Raw genomic sequence first — 17102 nt, 5'->3', positions numbered from 1 at the left:
ATGACCAGAAAACTGATAATATTTACAACTCCGGGCACTTTAGGGAGCGTTTTCAGTTGAATTTGCTTTCAAATATTAGGAATTCTTGTTTATACAGCTTATAATTTGTGTAGAAAGCCGGTAAGTGAGGACTATACTGCTTATGTTTACAATTGAGTCCGAATTATTCTGTCGTCTTTTGTATGACTCAGGTGAAATCCTTACGGTTCCAGTACAGACTTGTTAGAACACTCTCTAATTGTGGTAATACTCTTATAATACGCAATTAGAGTTTCCAGAAATGATTAAAAACTTGGAAGATACACTTGAAATAAAAGTAAATAGATTCCTACTACATTTCCTGCCGTTCTTAATCACAGACATTACCAGTGGAAAGCCGTGGAATGACCAGAAAACTGATAATATTTACAACTCCGGGCACTTTAGGGAGCGTATTCAGTTGAATTTGCTTTCAAATATTAGGAATTCTTGTTTATACAGCTCAAAATTTGTGTAGAAAGGCTGTAATTGAGGACTATACTGCTTATGTTTAAAATTGAGGCCTAATTATTCTGGCGTCTTTGGTATAACTCAGGTGAAGTACTTACGGTTCCAGTACATACTTGTAAGAACACTCTCTACTTGTGGCAAAACTCTTAAAATACGCAATTAGAGTTTCCAGAAACGATTAGAAACTTGGAAGATACACATGAAATAAAAGTAAATAGATTCTATCTACATTTCCTGCCGTTTTTAATCACAGACATTACCCGTGGAAAGCCGTGTAATGACCAGAAAACTGATAATATTTACAACTCCGGGCACTTTAGGGAGCGTTTTCAGTTGAATTTGCTTTCAAATATTAGGAATTCTTGTTTATACAGCTTAAAATTTGTGTAGAAAGCCGGTAAGTGAGGACTATACTGCTTATGTTTACAATTGAGGCCGAATTATTCTGTCGTCTTTTGTATGACTCAGGTGAAATCCTTACGGTTCTAGTACAGACTTGTTAGAACACTCTCTAATTGTGGTAATACTCTTATAATACGCAATTAGAGTTTCCAGAAATGATTAAACACTTGGAAGATACACTTGAAATAAAAGGAAATAGATTCTTACTACATTTCCTGCCGTTCTTAATCACAGACATTACCAGTGGAAAGCCGTGGAATGACCAGAAAACTGATAATATTTACAAGTCCGAGCACTTTAGGGAGCGTTTTCACTTGAATTTTCTTTATAATATTAGGAATTCTTGTTTATACAGCTCAAAATTTGTGTAGAAAGGCTGTAATTGAGGACTATACTGCTTATGTTTAAAATTGAGGCCGAATTATTCTAGCGTCTTTTGTATGACTCAGGTGAAATCCTTCCGGTTCCAGTACAGACTTGTAAGAACACTCTCTAATTGTGGTAATACTCTTATAATACGCAATTAGAGTCTCCAGAAATGATTAAAATCTTGGAAGATACACTTGAAATAAAAGTAAGTAGATTCTTACTACATTTCCTGCCTTTTTTCATCACAGACATTACCCGTGGAAAGCCGTGAAATGACCGGAAAACTGATAATATTTACAACTCCGGGCACTTTAGGGAGCGTTTTCAGTTGAATTTGCTTTCAAATATTAGGAATTCTTGTTTATACAGCTTATAATTTGTGTAGAAAGCCGGTAAGTGAGGACTATACTGCTTATGTTTGCAATTGAGGCCGAATTAATCTGGCGTCTTTGGTATGACACAGGTGAAATCCTTACGGTTCCAGTACAGACTTGTAAGAACACACTCTACTTGTGGTAAAAATCTTAAAATACGCAATTAGAGTTTCCAGAAACTATTAGAAACTTGGAAGATACACTTGAAATAAAAGTAAATAGATTCTAACTACATTTCCTGCCGTTTTTAATCACAGACATTACCCGTGGAAAGCCGTGGAATGACCAGAAAACTGATAATATTTACAACTCCGGGCACTTTAGGGAGCGTTTTCAGTTGAATTTGCTTTCAAATATTAGGAATTCTTGTTTATACAGCTTATAATTTGTGTAGAAAGCCGGTAAGTGAGGACTATACTGCTTATGTTTACAATTGAGTCCGAATTATTCTGTCGTCTTTTGTATGACTCAGGTGAAATCCTTACGGTTCCAGTACAGACTTGTTAGAACACTCTCTAATTGTGGTAATACTCTTATAATACGCAATTAGAGTTTCCAGAAATGATTAAAAACTTGGAAGATACACTTGAAATAAAAGTAAATAGATTCCTACTACATTTCCTGCCGTTCTTAATCACAGACATTACCAGTGGAAAGCCGTGGAATGACCAGAAAACTGATAATATTTACAACTCCGGGCACTTTAGGGAGCGTATTCAGTTGAATTTGCTTTCAAATATTAGGAATTCTTGTTTATACAGCTCAAAATTTGTGTAGAAAGGCTGTAATTGAGGACTATACTGCTTATGTTTAAAATTGAGGCCGAATTATTCTAGCGTCTTTTGTATGACTCAGGTGAAATCCTTCCGGTTCCAGTACAGACTTGTAAGAACACTCTCTAATTGTGGTAATACTCTTATAATACGCAATTAGAGTCTCCAGAAATGATTAAAATCTTGGAAGATACACTTGAAATAAAAGTAAATAGATTCTTACTACATTTCCTGCCGTTTTTAATCACAGACATTACCCGTGGAAAGCTGTGAAATGACCGGAAAACTGATAATATTTACAACTCCGGGCACTTTAGGGAGCGTTTTCAGTTGCATTTGCTTTCAAATATTAGGAATTCTTGTTTATACAGCTTAAAATTTGTGTAGAAAGCCGGTAAGTGAGGACTATACTGCTTATGTTTGCAATTGAGGCCGAATTATTCTGGCGTCTTTAGTATGACTCAGGTGAAATCCTTACGGTTCCAGTACATAGTTCTAAGAACACACTCTACTTGTGGTAAAACTCTTAAAATACGCAATTAGAGTTTCCAGAAACGATTAGAAACTTGGAAGATACTCTTGAAATAAAAGTAAATAGATTCTAACTACATATCCTGCCGTTTTTAATCACAGACATTACCCGTGGAAAGCCGTGAAATGACCAGAAAACTGATAATATTTACAACTCCGGGCACTTTAGGGAGCGTTTTCACTTGAATTTGCTTTCAAATATTAGGAATTCTTGTTTATACAGCTTAAAATTTGTGTAGAAAGCCTGTAAGTGAGGACTATACTGCTTATGTTTACAATTGAGGCCTAATTATTCTGGCGTCTTTGGTATAACTCAGGTGAAGTACTTACGGTTCCAGTACATACTTGTAAGAACACTCTCTACTTGTGGCAAAACTCTTAAAATACGCAATTAGAGTTTCCAGAAACGATTAGAAACTTGGAAGATACACATGAAATAAAAGTAAATAGATTCTATCTACATTTCCTGCCGTTTTTAATCACAGACATTACCCGTGGAAAGCCGTGTAATGACCAGAAAACTGATAATATTTACAACTCCGGGCACTTTAGGGAGCGTTTTCAGTTGAATTTGCTTTCAAATATTAGGAATTCTTGTTTATACAGCTTAAAATTTGTGTAGAAAGCCGGTAAGTGAGGACTATACTGCTTATGTTTACAATTGAGGCCGAATTATTCTGTCGTCTTTTGTATGACTCAGGTGAAATCCTTACGGTTCTAGTACAGACTTGTTAGAACACTCTCTAATTGTGGTAATACTCTTATAATACGCAATTAGAGTTTCCAGAAATGATTAAACACTTGGAAGATACACTTGAAATAAAAGGAAATAGATTCTTACTACATTTCCTGCCGTTCTTAATCACAGACATTACCAGTGGAAAGCCGTGGAATGACCAGAAAACTGATAATATTTACAAGTCCGAGCACTTTAGGGAGCGTTTTCACTTGAATTTTCTTTATAATATTAGGAATTCTTGTTTATACAGCTCAAAATTTGTGTAGAAAGGCTGTAATTGAGGACTATACTGCTTATGTTTAAAATTGAGGCCGAATTATTCTAGCGTCTTTTGTATGACTCAGGTGAAATCCTTCCGGTTCCAGTACAGACTTGTAAGAACACTCTCTAATTGTGGTAATACTCTTATAATACGCAATTAGAGTCTCCAGAAATGATTAAAATCTTGGAAGATACACTTGAAATAAAAGTAAGTAGATTCTTACTACATTTCCTGCCTTTTTTCATCACAGACATTACCCGTGGAAAGCCGTGAAATGACCGGAAAACTGATAATATTTACAACTCCGGGCACTTTAGGGAGCGTTTTCAGTTGAATTTGCTTTCAAATATTAGGAATTCTTGTTTATACAGCTTATAATTTGTGTAGAAAGCCGGTAAGTGAGGACTATACTGCTTATGTTTGCAATTGAGGCCGAATTAATCTGGCGTCTTTGGTATGACACAGGTGAAATCCTTACGGTTCCAGTACATACTTGTAAGAACACACTCTACTTGTGGTAAAAATCTTAAAATACGCAATTAGAGTTTCCAGAAACTATTAGAAACTTGGAAGATACACTTGAAATAAAAGTAAATAGATTCTAACTACATTTCCTGCCGTTTTTAATCACAGACATTACCCGTGGAAAGCCGTGGAATGACCAGAAAACTGATAATATTTACAACTCCGGGCACTTTAGGGAGCGTTTTCAGTTGAATTTGCTTTCAAATATTAGGAATTCTTGTTTATACAGCTTATAATTTGTGTAGAAAGCCGGTAAGTGAGGACTATACTGCTTATGTTTACAATTGAGTCCGAATTATTCTGTCGTCTTTTGTATGACTCAGGTGAAATCCTTACGGTTCCAGTACAGACTTGTTAGAACACTCTCTAATTGTGGTAATACTCTTATAATACGCAATTAGAGTTTCCAGAAATGATTAAAAACTTGGAAGATACACTTGAAATAAAAGTAAATAGATTCCTACTACATTTCCTGCCGTTCTTAATCACAGACATTACCAGTGGAAAGCCGTGGAATGACCAGAAAACTGATAATATTTACAACTCCGGGCACTTTAGGGAGCGTATTCAGTTGAATTTGCTTTCAAATATTAGGAATTCTTGTTTATACAGCTCAAAATTTGTGTAGAAAGGCTGTAATTGAGGACTATACTGCTTATGTTTAAAATTGAGGCCGAATTATTCTAGCGTCTTTTGTATGACTCAGGTGAAATCCTTCCGGTTCCAGTACAGACTTGTAAGAACACTCTCTAATTGTGGTAATACTCTTATAATACGCAATTAGAGTCTCCAGAAATGATTAAAATCTTGGAAGATACACTTGAAATAAAAGTAAATAGATTCTTACTACATTTCCTGCCGTTTTTAATCACAGACATTACCCGTGGAAAGCTGTGAAATGACCGGAAAACTGATAATATTTACAACTCCGGGCACTTTAGGGAGCGTTTTCAGTTGCATTTGCTTTCAAATATTAGGAATTCTTGTTTATACAGCTTAAAATTTGTGTAGAAAGCCGGTAAGTGAGGACTATACTGCTTATGTTTGCAATTGAGGCCGAATTATTCTGGCGTCTTTAGTATGACTCAGGTGAAATCCTTACGGTTCCAGTACATAGTTCTAAGAACACACTCTACTTGTGGTAAAACTCTTAAAATACGCAATTAGAGTTTCCAGAAACGATTAGAAACTTGGAAGATACTCTTGAAATAAAAGTAAATAGATTCTAACTACATATCCTGCCGTTTTTAATCACAGACATTACCCGTGGAAAGCCGTGAAATGACCAGAAAACTGATAATATTTACAACTCCGGGCACTTTAGGGAGCGTTTTCACTTGAATTTGCTTTCAAATATTAGGAATTCTTGTTTATACAGCTTAAAATTTGTGTAGAAAGCCTGTAAGTGAGGACTATACTGCTTATGTTTACAATTGAGGCCTAATTATTCTGGCGTCTTTGGTATAACTCAGGTGAAGTACTTACGGTTCCAGTACATACTTGTAAGAACACTCTCTACTTGTGGCAAAACTCTTAAAATACGCAATTAGAGTTTCCAGAAACGATTAGAAACTTGGAAGATACACATGAAATAAAAGTAAATAGATTCTATCTACATTTCCTGCCGTTTTTAATCACAGACATTACCCGTGGAAAGCCGTGTAATGACCAGAAAACTGATAATATTTACAACTCCGGGCACTTTAGGGAGCGTTTTCAGTTGAATTTGCTTTCAAATATTAGGAATTCTTGTTTATACAGCTTAAAATTTGTGTAGAAAGCCGGTAAGTGAGGACTATACTGCTTATGTTTACAATTGAGGCCGAATTATTCTGTCGTCTTTTGTATGACTCAGGTGAAATCCTTACGGTTCTAGTACAGACTTGTTAGAACACTCTCTAATTGTGGTAATACTCTTATAATACGCAATTAGAGTTTCCAGAAATGATTAAACACTTGGAAGATACACTTGAAATAAAAGGAAATAGATTCTTACTATATTTCCTGCCGTTCTTAATCACAGACATTACCAGTGGAAAGCCGTGGAATGACCAGAAAACTGATAATATTTACAAGTCCGAGCACTTTAGGGAGCGTTTTCACTTGAATTTTCTTTATAATATTAGGAATTCTTGTTTATACAGCTCAAAATTTGTGTAGAAAGGCTGTAATTGAGGACTATACTGCTTATGTTTAAAATTGAGGCCGAATTATTCTAGCGTCTTTTGTATGACTCAGGTGAAATCCTTCCGGTTCCAGTACAGACTTGTAAGAACACTCTCTAATTGTGGTAATACTCTTATAATACGCAATTAGAGTCTCCAGAAATGATTAAAATCTTGGAAGATACACTTGAAATAAAAGTAAGTAGATTCTTACTACATTTCCTGCCTTTTTTCATCACAGACATTACCCGTGGAAAGCCGTGAAATGACCGGAAAACTGATAATATTTACAACTCCGGGCACTTTAGGGAGCGTTTTCAGTTGAATTTGCTTTCAAATATTAGGAATTCTTGTTTATACAGCTTATAATTTGTGTAGAAAGCCGGTAAGTGAGGACTATACTGCTTATGTTTGCAATTGAGGCCGAATTAATCTGGCGTCTTTGGTATGACACAGGTGAAATCCTTACGGTTCCAGTACATACTTGTAAGAACACACTCTACTTGTGGTAAAAATCTTAAAATACGCAATTAGAGTTTCCAGAAACTATTAGAAACTTGGAAGATACACTTGAAATAAAAGTAAATAGATTCTAACTACATTTCCTGCCGTTTTTAATCACAGACATTACCCGTGGAAAGCCGTGGAATGACCAGAAAACTGATAATATTTACAACTCCGGGCACTTTAGGGAGCGTTTTCAGTTGAATTTGCTTTCAAATATTAGGAATTCTTGTTTATACAGCTTATAATTTGTGTAGAAAGCCGGTAAGTGAGGACTATACTGCTTATGTTTACAATTGAGTCCGAATTATTCTGTCGTCTTTTGTATGACTCAGGTGAAATCCTTACGGTTCCAGTACAGACTTGTTAGAACACTCTCTAATTGTGGTAATACTCTTATAATACGCAATTAGAGTTTCCAGAAATGATTAAAAACTTGGAAGATACACTTGAAATAAAAGTAAATAGATTCCTACTACATTTCCTGCCGTTCTTAATCACAGACATTACCAGTGGAAAGCCGTGGAATGACCAGAAAACTGATAATATTTACAACTCCGGGCACTTTAGGGAGCGTATTCAGTTGAATTTGCTTTCAAATATTAGGAATTCTTGTTTATACAGCTCAAAATTTGTGTAGAAAGGCTGTAATTGAGGACTATACTGCTTATGTTTAAAATTGAGGCCGAATTATTCTAGCGTCTTTTGTATGACTCAGGTGAAATCCTTCCGGTTCCAGTACAGACTTGTAAGAACACTCTCTAATTGTGGTAATACTCTTATAATACGCAATTAGAGTCTCCAGAAATGATTAAAATCTTGGAAGATACACTTGAAATAAAAGTAAATAGATTCTTACTACATTTCCTGCCGTTTTTAATCACAGACATTACCCGTGTAAAGCCGTGAAATGACCGGAAAACTGATAATATTTACAACTCCGGGCACTTTAGGGAGCGTTTTCAGTTGCATTTGCTTTCAAATATTAGGAATTCTTGTTTATACAGCTTAAAATTTGTGTAGAAAGCCGGTAAGTGAGGACTATACTGCTTATGTTTGCAATTGAGGCCGAATTATTCTGGCGTCTTTAGTATGACTCAGGTGAAATCCTTACGGTTCCAGTACATAGTTCTAAGAACACACTCTACTTGTGGTAAAACTCTTAAAATACGCAATTAGAGTTTCCAGAAACGATTAGAAACTTGGAAGATACTCTTGAAATAAAAGTAAATAGATTCTAACTACATATCCTGCCGTTTTTAATCACAGACATTACCCGTGGAAAGCCGTGAAATGACCAGAAAACTGATAATATTTACAACTCCGGGCACTTTAGGGAGCGTTTTCACTTGAATTTGCTTTCAAATATTAGGAATTCTTGTTTATACAGCTTAAAATTTGTGTAGAAAGCCTGTAAGTGAGGACTATACTGCTTATGTTTACAATTGAGGCCTAATTATTCTGGCGTCTTTGGTATAACTCAGGTGAAGTACTTACGGTTCCAGTACATACTTGTAAGAACACTCTCTACTTGTGGCAAAACTCTTAAAATACGCAATTAGAGTTTCCAGAAACGATTAGAAACTTGGAAGATACACATGAAATAAAAGTAAATAGATTCTATCTACATTTCCTGCCGTTTTTAATCACAGACATTACCCGTGGAAAGCCGTGTAATGACCAGAAAACTGATAATATTTACAACTCCGGGCACTTTAGGGAGCGTTTTCAGTTGAATTTGCTTTCAAATATTAGGAATTCTTGTTTATACAGCTTAAAATTTGTGTAGAAAGCCGGTAAGTGAGGACTATACTGCTTATGTTTACAATTGAGGCCGAATTATTCTGTCGTCTTTTGTATGACTCAGGTGAAATCCTTACGGTTCTAGTACAGACTTGTTAGAACACTCTCTAATTGTGGTAATACTCTTATAATACGCAATTAGAGTTTCCAGAAATGATTAAACACTTGGAAGATACACTTGAAATAAAAGGAAATAGATTCTTACTACATTTCCTGCCGTTCTTAATCACAGACATTACCAGTGGAAAGCCGTGGAATGACCAGAAAACTGATAATATTTACAAGTCCGAGCACTTTAGGGAGCGTTTTCACTTGAATTTTCTTTATAATATTAGGAATTCTTGTTTATACAGCTCAAAATTTGTGTAGAAAGGCTGTAATTGAGGACTATACTGCTTATGTTTAAAATTGAGGCCGAATTATTCTAGCGTCTTTTGTATGACTCAGGTGAAATCCTTCCGGTTCCAGTACAGACTTGTAAGAACACTCTCTAATTGTGGTAATACTCTTATAATACGCAATTAGAGTCTCCAGAAATGATTAAAATCTTGGAAGATACACTTGAAATAAAAGTAAGTAGATTCTTACTACATTTCCTGCCTTTTTTCATCACAGACATTACCCGTGGAAAGCCGTGAAATGACCGGAAAACTGATAATATTTACAACTCCGGGCACTTTAGGGAGCGTTTTCAGTTGAATTTGCTTTCAAATATTAGGAATTCTTGTTTATACAGCTTATAATTTGTGTAGAAAGCCGGTAAGTGAGGACTATACTGCTTATGTTTGCAATTGAGGCCGAATTAATCTGGCGTCTTTGGTATGACACAGGTGAAATCCTTACGGTTCCAGTACATACTTGTAAGAACACACTCTACTTGTGGTAAAAATCTTAAAATACGCAATTAGAGTTTCCAGAAACTATTAGAAACTTGGAAGATACACTTGAAATAAAAGTAAATAGATTCTAACTACATTTCCTGCCGTTTTTAATCACAGACATTACCCGTGGAAAGCCGTGGAATGACCAGAAAACTGATAATATTTACAACTCCGGGCACTTTAGGGAGCGTTTTCAGTTGCATTTGCTTTCAAATATTAGGAATTCTTGTTTATACAGCTTAAAATTTGTGTAGAAAGCCGGTAAGTGAGGACTATACTGCTTATGTTTGCAATTGAGGCCGAATTATTCTGGCGTCTTTAGTATGACTCAGGTGAAATCCTTACGGTTCCAGTACATAGTTCTAAGAACACACTCTACTTGTGGTAAAACTCTTAAAATACGCAATTAGAGTTTCCAGAAACGATTAGAAACTTGGAAGATACTCTTGAAATAAAAGTAAATAGATTCTAACTACATATCCTGCCGTTTTTAATCACAGACATTACCCGTGGAAAGCCGTGAAATGACCAGAAAACTGATAATATTTACAACTCCGGGCACTTTAGGGAGCGTTTTCACTTGAATTTGCTTTCAAATATTAGGAATTCTTGTTTATACAGCTTAAAATTTGTGTAGAAAGCCTGTAAGTGAGGACTATACTGCTTATGTTTACAATTGAGGCCTAATTATTCTGGCGTCTTTGGTATAACTCAGGTGAAGTACTTACGGTTCCAGTACATACTTGTAAGAACACTCTCTACTTGTGGCAAAACTCTTAAAATACGCAATTAGAGTTTCCAGAAACGATTAGAAACTTGGAAGATACACATGAAATAAAAGTAAATAGATTCTATCTACATTTCCTGCCGTTTTTAATCACAGACATTACCCGTGGAAAGCCGTGTAATGACCAGAAAACTGATAATATTTACAACTCCGGGCACTTTAGGGAGCGTTTTCAGTTGAATTTGCTTTCAAATATTAGGAATTCTTGTTTATACAGCTTAAAATTTGTGTAGAAAGCCGGTAAGTGAGGACTATACTGCTTATGTTTACAATTGAGGCCGAATTATTCTGTCGTCTTTTGTATGACTCAGGTGAAATCCTTACGGTTCTAGTACAGACTTGTTAGAACACTCTCTAATTGTGGTAATACTCTTATAATACGCAATTAGAGTTTCCAGAAATGATTAAACACTTGGAAGATACACTTGAAATAAAAGGAAATAGATTCTTACTACATTTCCTGCCGTTCTTAATCACAGACATTACCAGTGGAAAGCCGTGGAATGACCAGAAAACTGATAATATTTACAAGTCCGAGCACTTTAGGGAGCGTTTTCACTTGAATTTTCTTTATAATATTAGGAATTCTTGTTTATACAGCTCAAAATTTGTGTAGAAAGGCTGTAATTGAGGACTATACTGCTTATGTTTAAAATTGAGGCCGAATTATTCTAGCGTCTTTTGTATGACTCAGGTGAAATCCTTCCGGTTCCAGTACAGACTTGTAAGAACACTCTCTAATTGTGGTAATACTCTTATAATACGCAATTAGAGTCTCCAGAAATGATTAAAATCTTGGAAGATACACTTGAAATAAAAGTAAGTAGATTCTTACTACATTTCCTGCCTTTTTTCATCACAGACATTACCCGTGGAAAGCCGTGAAATGACCGGAAAACTGATAATATTTACAACTCCGGGCACTTTAGGGAGCGTTTTCAGTTGAATTTGCTTTCAAATATTAGGAATTCTTGTTTATACAGCTTATAATTTGTGTAGAAAGCCGGTAAGTGAGGACTATACTGCTTATGTTTGCAATTGAGGCCGAATTAATCTGGCGTCTTTGGTATGACACAGGTGAAATCCTTACGGTTCCAGTACATACTTGTAAGAACACACTCTACTTGTGGTAAAAATCTTAAAATACGCAATTAGAGTTTCCAGAAACTATTAGAAACTTGGAAGATACACTTGAAATAAAAGTAAATAGATTCTAACTACATTTCCTGCCGTTTTTAATCACAGACATTACCCGTGGAAAGCCGTGGAATGACCAGAAAACTGATAATATTTACAACTCCGGGCACTTTAGGGAGCGTTTTCAGTTGAATTTGCTTTCAAATATTAGGAATTCTTGTTTATACAGCTTATAATTTGTGTAGAAAGCCGGTAAGTGAGGACTATACTGCTTATGTTTACAATTGAGTCCGAATTATTCTGTCGTCTTTTGTATGACTCAGGTGAAATCCTTACGGTTCCAGTACAGACTTGTTAGAACACTCTCTAATTGTGGTAATACTCTTATAATACGCAATTAGAGTTTCCAGAAATGATTAAAAACTTGGAAGATACACTTGAAATAAAAGTAAATAGATTCCTACTACATTTCCTGCCGTTCTTAATCACAGACATTACCAGTGGAAAGCCGTGGAATGACCAGAAAACTGATAATATTTACAACTCCGGGCACTTTAGGGAGCGTATTCAGTTGAATTTGCTTTCAAATATTAGGAATTCTTGTTTATACAGCTCAAAATTTGTGTAGAAAGGCTGTAATTGAGGACTATACTGCTTATGTTTAAAATTGAGGCCGAATTATTCTAGCGTCTTTTGTATGACTCAGGTGAAATCCTTCCGGTTCCAGTACAGACTTGTAAGAACACTCTCTAATTGTGGTAATACTCTTATAATACGCAATTAGAGTCTCCAGAAATGATTAAAATCTTGGAAGATACACTTGAAATAAAAGTAAATAGATTCTTACTACATTTCCTGCCGTTTTTAATCACAGACATTACCCGTGGAAAGCTGTGAAATGACCGGAAAACTGATAATATTTACAACTCCGGGCACTTTAGGGAGCGTTTTCAGTTGCATTTGCTTTCAAATATTAGGAATTCTTGTTTATACAGCTTAAAATTTGTGTAGAAAGCCGGTAAGTGAGGACTATACTGCTTATGTTTGCAATTGAGGCCGAATTATTCTGGCGTCTTTAGTATGACTCAGGTGAAATCCTTACGGTTCCAGTACATAGTTCTAAGAACACACTCTACTTGTGGTAAAACTCTTAAAATACGCAATTAGAGTTTCCAGAAACGATTAGAAACTTGGAAGATACTCTTGAAATAAAAGTAAATAGATTCTAACTACATATCCTGCCGTTTTTAATCACAGACATTACCCGTGGAAAGCCGTGAAATGACCAGAAAACTGATAATATTTACAACTCCGGGCACTTTAGGGAGCGTTTTCACTTGAATTTGCTTTCAAATATTAGGAATTCTTGTTTATACAGCTTAAAATTTGTGTAGAAAGCCTGTAAGTGAGGACTATACTGCTTATGTTTACAATTGAGGCCTAATTATTCTGGCGTCTTTGGTATAACTCAGGTGAAGTACTTACGGTTCCAGTACATACTTGTAAGAACACTCTCTACTTGTGGCAAAACTCTTAAAATACGCAATTAGAGTTTCCAGAAACGATTAGAAACTTGGAAGATACACATGAAATAAAAGTAAATAGATTCTATCTACATTTCCTGCCGTTTTTAATCACAGACATTACCCGTGGAAAGCCGTGTAATGACCAGAAAACTGATAATATTTACAACTCCGGGCACTTTAGGGAGCGTTTTCAGTTGAATTTGCTTTCAAATATTAGGAATTCTTGTTTATACAGCTTAAAATTTGTGTAGAAAGCCGGTAAGTGAGGACTATACTGCTTATGTTTACAATTGAGGCCGAATTATTCTGTCGTCTTTTGTATGACTCAGGTGAAATCCTTACGGTTCTAGTACAGACTTGTTAGAACACTCTCTAATTGTGGTAATACTCTTATAATACGCAATTAGAGTTTCCAGAAATGATTAAACACTTGGAAGATACACTTGAAATAAAAGGAAATAGATTCTTACTACATTTCCTGCCGTTCTTAATCACAGACATTACCAGTGGAAAGCCGTGGAATGACCAGAAAACTGATAATATTTACAAGTCCGAGCACTTTAGGGAGCGTTTTCACTTGAATTTTCTTTATAATATTAGGAATTCTTGTTTATACAGCTCAAAATTTGTGTAGAAAGGCTGTAATTGAGGACTATACTGCTTATGTTTAAAATTGAGGCCGAATTATTCTAGCGTCTTTTGTATGACTCAGGTGAAATCCTTCCGGTTCCAGTACAGACTTGTAAGAACACTCTCTAATTGTGGTAATACTCTTATAATACGCAATTAGAGTCTCCAGAAATGATTAAAATCTTGGAAGATACACTTGAAATAAAAGTAAGTAGATTCTTACTACATTTCCTGCCTTTTTTCATCACAGACATTACCCGTGGAAAGCCGTGAAATGACCGGAAAACTGATAATATTTACAACTCCGGGCACTTTAGGGAGCGTTTTCAGTTGAATTTGCTTTCAAATATTAGGAATTCTTGTTTATACAGCTTATAATTTGTGTAGAAAGCCGGTAAGTGAGGACTATACTGCTTATGTTTGCAATTGAGGCCGAATTAATCTGGCGTCTTTGGTATGACACAGGTGAAATCCTTACGGTTCCAGTACATACTTGTAAGAACACACTCTACTTGTGGTAAAAATCTTAAAATACGCAATTAGAGTTTCCAGAAACTATTAGAAACTTGGAAGATACACTTGAAATAAAAGTAAATAGATTCTAACTACATTTCCTGCCGTTTTTAATCACAGACATTACCCGTGGAAAGCCGTGGAATGACCAGAAAACTGATAATATTTACAACTCCGGGCACTTTAGGGAGCGTTTTCAGTTGAATTTGCTTTCAAATATTAGGAATTCTTGTTTATACAGCTTATAATTTGTGTAGAAAGCCGGTAAGTGAGGACTATACTGCTTATGTTTACAATTGAGTCCGAATTATTCTGTCGTCTTTTGTATGACTCAGGTGAAATCCTTACGGTTCCAGTACAGACTTGTTAGAACACTCTCTAATTGTGGTAATACTCTTATAATACGCAATTAGAGTTTCCAGAAATGATTAAAAACTTGGAAGATACACTTGAAATAAAAGTAAATAGATTCCTACTACATTTCCTGCCGTTCTTAATCACAGACATTACCAGTGGAAAGCCGTGGAATGACCAGAAAACTGATAATATTTACAACTCCGGGCACTTTAGGGAGCGTATTCAGTTGAATTTGCTTTCAAATATTAGGAATTCTTGTTTATACAGCTCAAAATTTGTGTAGAAAGGCTGTAATTGAGGACTATACTGCTTATGTTTAAAATTGAGGCCGAATTATTCTAGCGTCTTTTGTATGACTCAGGTGAAATCCTTCCGGTTCCAGTACAGACTTGTAAGAACACTCTCTAATTGTGGTAATACTCTTATAATACGCAATTAGAGTCTCCAGAAATGATTAAAATCTTGGAAGATACACTTGAAATAAAAGTAAATAGATTCTTACTACATTTCCTGCCGTTTTTAATCACAGACATTACCCGTGGAAAGCTGTGAAATGACCGGAAAACTGATAATATTTACAACTCCGGGCACTTTAGGGAGCGTTTTCAGTTGCATTTGCTTTCAAATATTAGGAATTCTTGTTTATACAGCTTAAAATTTGTGTAGAAAGCCGGTAAGTGAGGACTATACTGCTTATGTTTGCAATTGAGGCCGAATTATTCTGGCGTCTTTAGTATGACTCAGGTGAAATCCTTACGGTTCCAGTACATAGTTCTAAGAACACACTCTACTTGTGGTAAAACTCTTAAAATACGCAATTAGAGTTTCCAGAAACGATTAGAAACTTGGAAGATACTCTTGAAATAAAAGTAAATAGATTCTAACTACATATCCTGCCGTTTTTAATCACAGACATTACCCGTGGAAAGCCGTGAAATGACCAGAAAACTGATAATATTTACAACTCCGGGCACTTTAGGGAGCGTTTTCACTTGAATTTGCTTTCAAATATTAGGAATTCTTGTTTATACAGCTTAAAATTTGTGTAGAAAGCCTGTAAGTGAGGACTATACTGCTTATGTTTACAATTGAGGCCTAATTATTCTGGCGTCTTTGGTATAACTCAGGTGAAGTACTTACGGTTCCAGTACATACTTGTAAGAACACTCTCTACTTGTGGCAAAACTCTTAAAATACGCAATTAGAGTTTCCAGAAACGATTAGAAACTTGGAAGATACACATGAAATAAAAGTAAATAGATTCTATCTACATTTCCTGCCGTTTTTAATCACAGACATTACCCGTGGAAAGCCGTGTAATGACCAGAAAACTGATAATATTTACAACTCCGGGCACTTTAGGGAGCGTTTTCAGTTGAATTTGCTTTCAAATATTAGGAATTCTTGTTTATACAGCTTAAAATTTGTGTAGAAAGCCGGTAAGTGAGGACTATACTGCTTATGTTTACAATTGAGGCCGAATTATTCTGTCGTCTTTTGTATGACTCAGGTGAAATCCTTACGGTTCTAGTACAGACTTGTTAGAACACTCTCTAATTGTGGTAATACTCTTATAATACGCAATTAGAGTTTCCAGAAATGATTAAACACTTGGAAGATACACTTGAAATAAAAGGAAATAGATTCTTACTACATTTCCTGCCGTTCTTAATCACAGACATTACCAGTGGAAAGCCGTGGAATGACCAGAAAACTGATAATATTTACAAGTCCGAGCACTTTAGGGAGCGTTTTCACTTGAATTTTCTTTATAATATTAGGAATTCTTGTTTATACAGCTCAAAATTTGTGTAGAAAGGCTGTAATTGAGGACTATACTGCTTATGTTTAAAATTGAGGCCGAATTATTCTAGCGTCTTTTGTATGACTCAGGTGAAATCCTTCCGGTTCCAGTACAGACTTGTAAGAACACTCTCTAATTGTGGTAATACTCTTATAATACGCAATTAGAGTCTCCAGAAATGATTAAAATCTTGGAAGATACACTTGAAATAAAAGTAAGTAGATTCTTACTACATTTCCTGCCTTTTTTCATCACAGACATTACCCGTGGAAAGCCGTGAAATGACCGGAAAACTGATAATATTTACAACTCCGGGCACTTTAGGGAGCGTTTTCAGTTGAATTTGCTTTCAAATATTAGGAATTCTTGTTTATACAGCTTATAATTTGTGTAGAAAGCCGGTAAGTGAGGACTATACTGCTTATGTTTGCAATTGAGGCCGAATTAATCTGGCGTCTTTGGTATGACACAGGTGAAATCCTTACGGTTCCAGTACATACTTGTAAGAACACACTCTACTTGTGGTAAAAA

The sequence above is a fragment of the Myotis nattereri genome (assembly GCF_964212035.1).
Source record: "Myotis nattereri genome assembly, chromosome: X".
Classification (NCBI taxonomy): Eukaryota; Metazoa; Chordata; class Mammalia; order Chiroptera; family Vespertilionidae; genus Myotis; species Myotis nattereri.
This window is presented reverse-complemented; position numbering follows the sequence as displayed.